The sequence below is a fragment of the Diceros bicornis genome, chromosome X (assembly GCF_020826845.1).
Source record: "Diceros bicornis minor isolate mBicDic1 chromosome X, mDicBic1.mat.cur, whole genome shotgun sequence".
Classification (NCBI taxonomy): Eukaryota; Metazoa; Chordata; class Mammalia; order Perissodactyla; family Rhinocerotidae; genus Diceros; species Diceros bicornis.
The window spans coordinates 20,105,066-20,114,665 of record NC_080781.1 but is presented as its reverse complement, the minus strand read 5'-3'; positions in this window follow the sequence as shown (position 1 = coordinate 20,114,665).

The following is a 9,600-nucleotide window of genomic DNA, read 5'->3' as shown; positions in this document are numbered from 1 at the left end:
AAGATAAGAAAACACAAAATTTAAATTAAAAAATTCTATCATACTGCTTTGTCCATTGTCATTGTTGATCTCTCATCTCAATCTGACCAAAATATTATTAAGTATTACTAATCTCACTAGCATGGACTTTCAAGTCTGGAACTAAATGATAGAAAAAAAATAGAGTTCTGTCAGAAAAGGAATGTGACTCTATAATTCAGCCCCTGTTCCAGCTATTCTTCATGTGCAAAGGTAAAAATTTGCAGACATTTCTGGAGTCATGTCCCTTTCTGAAAAGATAACTGGAAGTAACAATCATGGCATATGAAAAATTAATCAGAATGAGGCAAGCTCCAAATATGAGAAAATTAGTGTGAGGTTTAATTTTTTTTTTCTTTTTGGTGAGGAAGATTGGCCCTGAGCTAACATCTGTTGCCAATCTTCCTCTTTTTGCTTGAGGAAGATTGTTGCTGAGCTAACGTCTGCACCAATCTTGCTCTATTTTATATGTGGAACACTGCCACAGCGTGGCTTGATGAGTAGTGTGTAGGTCCATGCCCAGGATCTGAACCCACAAACACTGGGCCAATGAAGTGGAGCACATGAACTTAACCACTATGCCATGGGGCTGGCCCCCAATTTTTTTTTTTGGCTTATGGATGTCCAATTGTTCAACCACCATTTGTTGAAAAGATTATTCTTCCTCCATTGAATTGCTTTTGCATGTGTGTCAAAAATCAATTTGGTGTATTTGTCTTGGTCTATTTCTAGGTTCTATTCTATTCTATTGATCTATGTGTCTATTCCTCCACCAATATCACACTGTCTTGATTACTGTAGCTATATAGCATGTAAACATCAAGTGGAATGGTTATTCCCACTTTTTCAAAATTGTTTTAGCTATTCTAGTTCCTTTGCCTTTCCATATAACTTTTAGAATAAGCTTGTCTATATCTACAAAAAAATCTTGCTGGAATTTTGATAGGAATTATGTTAAACCTGTATATCAATTCATCTTTACTATATTGTCTGCCAATCCACAAACACAGTATGTCTCTCCATTTATTTAAATCTTTCATTTCTTTAAGCAACATTTAAAATTTTCAGCGTATAGATCCTTTACAGGTTTTTTTAGATTCCTACCTAGGTTTTTTTTTTTTTTGGTAGTGATTTTAAATGGTTTTGTTTCTAATTTCAGTTTCCACATGTTTATTGCTAGTATATAGAAATAGATTGATTTTTGTGTATTTATCTTGTACTCTGCAACCTTGCTGAACTCATTAGTTCTACAAGATTTTTGTAGATTCCTTGGGATTTTTCTATGTAGACAATCATGCCATCTGCAAATAGGGATTGTTTTCATTCTTTCTTTCCGATGTAAATGCATCTTATTTCCTATTCTTGCTTTATTACACTGGCTAGGACTCCCAGTACTATGTTGAACAAGAGTGGTGTGAGTGGACATCTTTGCCTTGTTCCCAACCTTAGGGGGAAAGCATTCAGTCTTTTACCATTAAGTATGATGTTAGCTATAGGGTTTTTTTTTTTTTTCAGATGCTCTTTATCAAGTTGAGGAAGTTCCCCTATATTCCTAATTTGCTGAGAGTGTTTATTATAAATGAGTGTTTAATTTTGTTAAATGTTTTTTCTGCATCAATTATACTATCATGTGATTTTTCTACTTTAGCCTGTTGATATGATGGATTATACTGATTGATTTTTGAATATTGAACCTTACATCCTGGAATAAATCCCACTTGGTTGTGGTGTATACTTCTTTTTATATATTGCTAGATTCAATTTGCTAAATTTTTTTGGAGGATTTCTGTGTCTAAGCTTGTGAGTGATATTGTTCTGTAGTTTTCCTTTTTGTACTGTTTTTGTCTGGTTTTGGTATTACATTGTCCTCAAAATGAGTTGGGAAGTATTCCCTTCTCTTCAATTTTCTGGAATAATTTCTGTAGAATGGGTGCTAAAACTCTTAGAATTTTAAAGCTGGAAGACAGCTTTGAAATCACCAGGCACTGACTGGGACCTTGATTTGACTATAGAGATAACAGAGACCCCATTTTTTCTCTCCAGTCAGCGAAATTCAATTGTAGATTCCTATACCTTGGAAGATTAGCAAAGGAATTAAAATGACTGTTCTTGACACAGAGTAAAAAGAAGACAGTATGCTCAGAAGGAGCTGAAAAGTCATTTCCTAACAAAGCTGACATTTGTTCTCTTCACTGCACTATAAGACCAGGAAATGATAGGGCTGGCTCTGTGGCTTAGCGATTAAGTGCGTGCGCTCCGCTGCTGGCGGCCCGCGCCCGGGGGTTCGGATCCCGGGCGCGCACCGACGCATCGCTTCTCCGGCCATGCTGAGGCCACGTCCCACATACAGCAACTAGAAGGATGTGCAACTATGACATACAACTATCTACTGGGGCTTTGGGGGAAAAATAAATAAATAAAAAATATATATATATAAAAATATATTTTAAAACCAGGAAATGATAGATGAATTCAAATGTTGAGGAAAGAATGAACCAAAGCAGTAAGAGCTGGTGAGTCTTAGGTTGGTTTTCCCCAGAAGCTGACTGAGGCAAGGATTCCAGTGTGAGTTGTTTATTTAGAAGGTACAACAACAAAACAAACAAACAAAAACCTCAGTAGGAGAATGAGGAAGTTAATGCGGAAGTAAGATAAGGAAGGTAAGGCAGCCAATAGAGTGTGTTATTAAGTCTGTTACCACTGCGGGTGACTGGAACCTAACCATGCTGGGGTAATTCTGATAACCAGTATAAAACATACACAGACCTCAGTTATTCTATGGAAGACAGAAGGAGCTGGAATATTTGAACACCAACTTCTTTCAGGCATTGAGTGAGAGCCACACCTGAGGGGCATTCATTCCCTGGCACTTTCGGCCTGCTGCGTAAAGAGCAGCGGGCTCCAGCGACAGAATGCCCTAAACAAACAAGGTCAGTCTGTTTACCAAAAAACAAAAACAAAAGCAACAGTTTTACCTGTTGGCCTCAATATTTATTCCTACTCCAGGTTTTGCACTTGTCTTTTAATCCACTCTTGGTTTTTTTGTGGTTCTTTGTCTCTCTATACGGACAATTTACAAAATCACATTTTCCCAGGTTTAAATTTAAAAAGTTGTTTACCGTTAGTACATTGCAGTGTCTTCCTAATGATGCCATTAAATATGAATACAGAATTTTATGAATAAGAAAAAAATGTGGCGGGTGCTGGTAAGCTGGAAGTTAGGCTGCGTGCACTGAAGTGGTCAAGGCGAGGGGATACGGGCAGCACCTGCCACAGCTGGGGAGGGGAATCACATTTTGGAGAAAGAAACAGCAATTACCTTCCAGAGAAAGATTTGTATGATTTTAGAAAGAAAATATGAATATCATGATTTAATTTATTCCAAAACGACTCAAACTATATTCTTGGGGGTGACACTAAAATTTTTGTCAAAAATAATATTCCTTTGATGCTGTGACTTCAGAAATAACGTGCGAAGGCAAAAAGGGACTGGCAATGCATAGTCTTTGCACAGAGCATTTTTATTCACTTTAAATTAATGCAAACCTGAATATCATCATCAGACCCTATTTTCTTTAGCATGTTAAAAGAATTACATTAACTTATTTGTGCTAAATGAGAAAGTACTCTGAATGAGAAAAAAAGCAACGGATTGCATGCTGAGAATAACCTACAGATTAATATTTAAAGTTTCTCAAGAGATGATGTCATAATAAAACTCCCTAGGACAGACAGTATAATAGCATTAGTCATAGATTTCCGGAAATGCTGATCCAACATCTTTTAACACTGGAGGCTTTTTATTTATAGAAACCCATAATAATTATTGATCCAAAATAAGCTCAGGTTGTGTTTGATTCTTTCTTAATATTCCATGATGGAATGGTATACTTTTTGGTATTTTTTAGTCTGGTCCATAACCATCATATCTTGATATTTTCACTTTTAGAAGTTCCTCATGTTTCTGCAAATTTTGGAGAATATAATTTGACAGGTTAATTTTAATGCCAAAGATTGTCATAATTTAATATTACCAGGGAGAAATGAATATTCACTTTTCCAAAAATACAGAAGGAAATGACTTACTCTTGGAGAACTTTAACAAATGATATACATGAATATTTTAAACTTAATGTCATTTCTATGAATCATAGCTGAATATAATATTGTAAATTTATAGAGTAGGGTTGAAAATCTTTGAGTTTTGGGCAATCTTCATTCTTTCATATCTTCCTGGTCCACAAATCTGGTCTCACCTACTTCCAAGCAAAGATTTAATAGTAGAGGTGAAGTAAGTTCTCGTTACTAAAACTTCATTAATTTTATAAACATAATATATATAACGTAAAACATTCACTAGTACACTATGAAAATAAGCCATAAAATTATTTTAAATTAAACAACACAAAATAATTTAGCCAAGTACTGTTAATGAACAGGAAGCCTTGAGATTTGATTTTAAGAAAATCAACATTTTTTTCAAGTTTTCAATATTATTCTAAAAATAATTAGCATTAGTTTGGGAGACTGTATTATTGATTCATCATAGGAAAAAGTTACAGAGAGCATCAAATTATAGAATCTTATTCTGTGTGTTTTTTTTTAACTTAAGTTTCTGATTATTTAGAAACATGTAATGAAATTTCCTCCTCCTCTTTTTAAAAATCCTTTATTGCTGAGTCCCTAAAACTGTTTCTATGATATTTGCATTCATTGTCAGTGGTGCTTGGTAAATGTACCATTGTTAAAACCAGCCTTGAGAAACAGACAGAGGTTTCAGTACAAGTGGTTATGCGGTTAATAATTTCTTCAGGAAGGCACTGCTGTACCACTCCTATGCTATTATCAGGAGTCCCTTTGTCAGTTAATATATATTTCACACATAAGGCCTAACACTTTTGGAGATGCCTTCTGAGTTGGCAACCAAGCTAATGTTATAGAGTAAACTATAACAAATTGTTCCTCAAGAAGATTCTGTCAGTTGCCTGAAATAATGAAAGTCCTTAAAAATTACTTTGTATTTTTATAGCATCCCATTTAGGCATGTAATAAATGTTCAATATTAATTTGCTGAATTAGTACTTTTGTTGTTGTTAATAATGAAAAATGAGTCTCTAGATCCACTTACCAATTTACAGGAAATATAGAGGGCAGAAGAACATGTTAAGCTATCCCAGAGGAATTCAATCAGCAAGATCAAGATCATGGGAGATGCTACAGATAAACGATCCAGTTTTGTCAACAAATTATAAGGGGAAAAAAAAGAGGTGAACGGGGAACCTACAGATTAAAAAGAGGTAAAAGTCATATAAAGATAATAGGCGAAATTAAACCATAGTGTTTATGGATACATGTTTAGGTGATGAAACTATAAAGTAATGAAGTGATTATCATAAAAGTCAGAAAGTATGTTACCCTTTGAAGGGTTAGTTACCCTTTGCAGGTGGAGGGCTTCTAGGGTGGTCAGCCATGATTCTCTTTCTGACACGGATGGTAGTTACAAAGCTGCCTTCCCTTATAATAATTCATTAAACTCTATATTTGTTTTATATGGTTTTCTATGGATGTGTTATACTTAAAAATAAAAAGTTGAAGAAATAAACAACAAGAAATACATATATTTTCAAGTGACCAACATGATATCACAACAGAGAGTTGAGAAGTGTCCAGTAGCACACCATAATATAGCATCTCTACAGACAGATACAATCGATATAAATAACATTAAGATCATAGACCATAGTAAAATGTAGTAAAATAATTAGGAAATGATGAATTTTGAGTAACTAACTGTTCTTTTATTTTATTTTATTTGTTTTATTTATTTATTTATTTTTTGTGAGGAAGATCAGTCCTGAGCTAACATCCATGCTAATTCTCCCCTTTTTTGCTGAGGAAGACCGGCTCTGAGCTAACATCTATGGCCAATCCTCCTCCTTTTTTTTTTTTCCCTTTTTTTCCCCAAAGTCCCAGTAGATAGTTGTATGTCATAGTTGCACATCCTTCTAGTTGCTGTATGTGGGACGTGGCCTCAGCATGGCTGGAGAAGCGGTGCGGCAGTGCGTTCTCAGGATCCGAACCCTGGGCCGCCAGTAGCGGAGCACGCGCACTTAACCACTAAGCCACGGGGCCGGCCCTAACTGTTCTTTTAATATAATAGTTTATTTAATTGTAAATTTATACAATTTAATTTTTAATAATGTCTGTATTTAACAACTGGCTCACAAAATTCCTGGAAATTTAACAACCAGTTTGAGCAAGTTAAGTATGAGCCGCTCCAGCACACTCCTGTCTGCATCCCAACAATTCTCCTGCTTCTTGTATTTTTTAGAAATTTAGTTTTTAAAATCAAATGCATACTTGCACAGTTTTAAAAGTCCAATAATTATAAAATGATTGTTATAAAATCCACTAGACTCTGCTCCTCTTTCCTCCATTTTCTGATCCTTAGAGACGACTGTTTAAATTCTTTTAACTGACTCTGCCTTTACATGACTGTCTTTTTATAAAGACACCAGTCCTACTGGATTAGGGACCCACCCTACTCTAGTATGAGCTCATCTTAACTAATTACATCTGTAACAGCTCTATTTCCAAATAAAGTCACATTCTGAAGCACTGGGGGTTAGGACTTCAACATATCTTTTCTGTGGGAGAGGACAAGATACACTTCAACCCATAACAGTGGGGAACTCGCAATAAAAAAAAAAAACAGTGGGGAAGGGTTTTGGTGTTCTAATTGCTCCTTAAACAGATTTTAAGCCAATTCCTTCTCCTTCACCCCTCACTTCCAAAGGTAACCTCTTTGCTGTTGCCAATTCTTGAGTCTTCTGCGGGTGCCACAGTGTAAAAATTGGTTTGCTTCTTAGCTTTCCTCAAGGCCAGTTTAAGACAGTTTTCTCAGATCTGCTATGTCAACTACTACTCATAAGTTTTCCAACTGACAAAATTTTGCCACTGTTTTCTCTAATCTCTTTTTATCATTGAAGGTTTGTGCCTTAAAAAAAATCTCTTTACTGTTATTTTAGTGGGGCTTGATGGGGGAGCAGAGACTAAGACAGATATTTAAGCCAGCATTTTTAGCCAGAAGTTCTTCTACATGTATCTTCATTCTCTCCTTTCTCAAATGGTGCCTTCTTTCTTAATTCTCTCGCATCTCAAACCGCAACAAAACTTTTAAGGGAAAGAACTTCTCTAATCTCTATCCAGTCACGCATCCCTTAATGACTGGGATACTTTCTGAGAAATGTGTTGTTAGGCAATTTCGTTGTTGTGTGAACATCATCGAGTGTACTTACACAAACCTAGATGGTATAACCTACTACACGCCTAGGCTATATGGGACTAACCTTATGGGACCATGGTCATACATGCAGTCCATCTTTGACCGAAATGTCATTATGTGGTACATGACTGTATATATGAATAGTAGAGGGATAGAAAGATTGGGTAGTGAGAGAGATAATCAGATTTGGCTGATTGAAAGCCCATACTCTATGGGCCCCACTCTGCCTCCATGAAGTGGATAAGCAAACATCAATACAGTACTCACCACTCAAAAGGAGAATGGCTGGAAAGCAATCTGACAACACATATGAATAGCTATAAAAATGTTTAAAATCCATGATGCAGCAAGTAGTACCACTCACTCTCAAGATTTTATCCTAAGGATAAAATTCAACAGAATAAAGTGACGATGTGGACTTTCATTTATGAGAAAATGGTAGACTAAATATTCTGAAAAACCATCCCACTGCAAAAACCATAGAAATCCTAGATAAAATACAAAAAAAAAATCTTAAAAAAATATTTTTTTGCTGAGGAAGATTAGCCCTGAGCTAACATCTGTGCCAGTCTTCCTCTATTTTGTACGTGGGACACTGCCACAGCACGGCTGACGAGTGGAGTAGGTCTGAGCCCAGGATCCGAACCCACAAACCTGGGCCGCCCAAGTGGAGCGCAGAACTTCAACTACTTGGCAATGGGGCCGGCCCCCCCCAAAAAACATCTTTTAAATGGTATAGTTGAGTTTGTAAGAAGGAAAATCCTCAGGAGTGAAAATAAAGAGGGAGCTACAAACTAGCATGGTAAGTGGCTGATGACCTTGAGCACATTCATCACTCCCAGGAACCTAAAGGCTTGTGTTTTAATGACCTCATATGCGTGGGAGACAAGATCTTGGGCTCAGGGAAGGTAGGGAATTGGAACTGAGACCTCTGCATAAAGGCAGACTATCAAAGGACAGTAAGGTGAAACAAAATGGAGACAGAAGAGAGAGCATGTGGAAAGGTCAATCTTCTTCAGTATAACTGAAGAGCAAAAAATACAAAGAGAAAATCTTAAAAGCTGCCAGAGAGAAAAGAGAGATAATCTAAAAGGAACAACAATTAGACTGGCAGCAACAGTGAAACAATAACTTCAGATTGCTGAGAGAAAGCCACTGTCAATGTAGAATTTGATACCTACTTAAATTACGTATTTAAGAATACGGGTGAGGGGCCGGCCCCGTGGCGTAGCGGTGCGCACGCTCTGCTGCTGGCGGCCCCGGGTTTGGATCCCGGGTGTGCACTGATGCACCGCTTGTCAGGCCACGCTGTGGCGGTGTCCCATATAAAGTGGAGGAAGATGGGCATGGATGTTAGCCCTAGGGCCAGTCTTCCTCAGCAAAAAAAGAGGAGGATAGGCATGGATGTTAGCTCAGGGCTGATCTTCCTCACAAAAAAAAAAAAAAAAAGAATATGGGTGAAATGAGGACATTTTCAGAAAACCAAAAACTGAAAGAGTTATCACCAAAAGATGTTCATTAAAGGAGCTTTTAGGAGTATACATCAAGATAAACAATCCCAGAAGGAAAGTCTGAGATTTATAAAACAACGATAATGTCTAATTTGGAGGTTAAAAACAAGATGGTGCTAAAATACTGCATAACAGTAACTTTTAAGACAAAGGATGGTGATTAGCATTCTAAGGCCCTTGGATAGAGTGGCAGGGGGTGGAGCTATTGATTTAGACTTTAAGTACACATGCTAAAATTTAAGAGTAATCACTAAGAATAGAAATAGAGTGTATAACTTCCAAAGCAATAGAGGGGAAAATGTGGAATCAGAACAATCTGAAAGAAAACAGGAAAGCGGGAAAAAGACATAGAAAAAGCAGGACAGATAGCACAAAATGAAATGGTAAACATAATGCCATATATCAACAATTAATTAAAATCACAATAAAGTATAAATGGTCTAAACTCACCAGCTAAACGAAAGATATCCTCAGATTGGATTAAAAGAAAACAAAACAAAACATTCCAGATATTTGCTGTATCCTAGAGAAAACCTAAAACACAAAGACATGGTATATCAGAGTAATTAATGTTAGTTGCTGTAACAAACAACCCCTATGATTGCTGGGGCTTAACACAACAAACTATTTCTTGCTCACATTACATTTCATCAGGTCAGGCTGCTGCTCTGGCTGTTGCTTCTTCAATCAGTGACATAGGAATCTGGGATCCTTCAATCCTAGTCCTACCATCTTGGAGTTGTTTGCCTTGAGCCATGTGAACAGGGGAGGAAGAGAGCATATCAA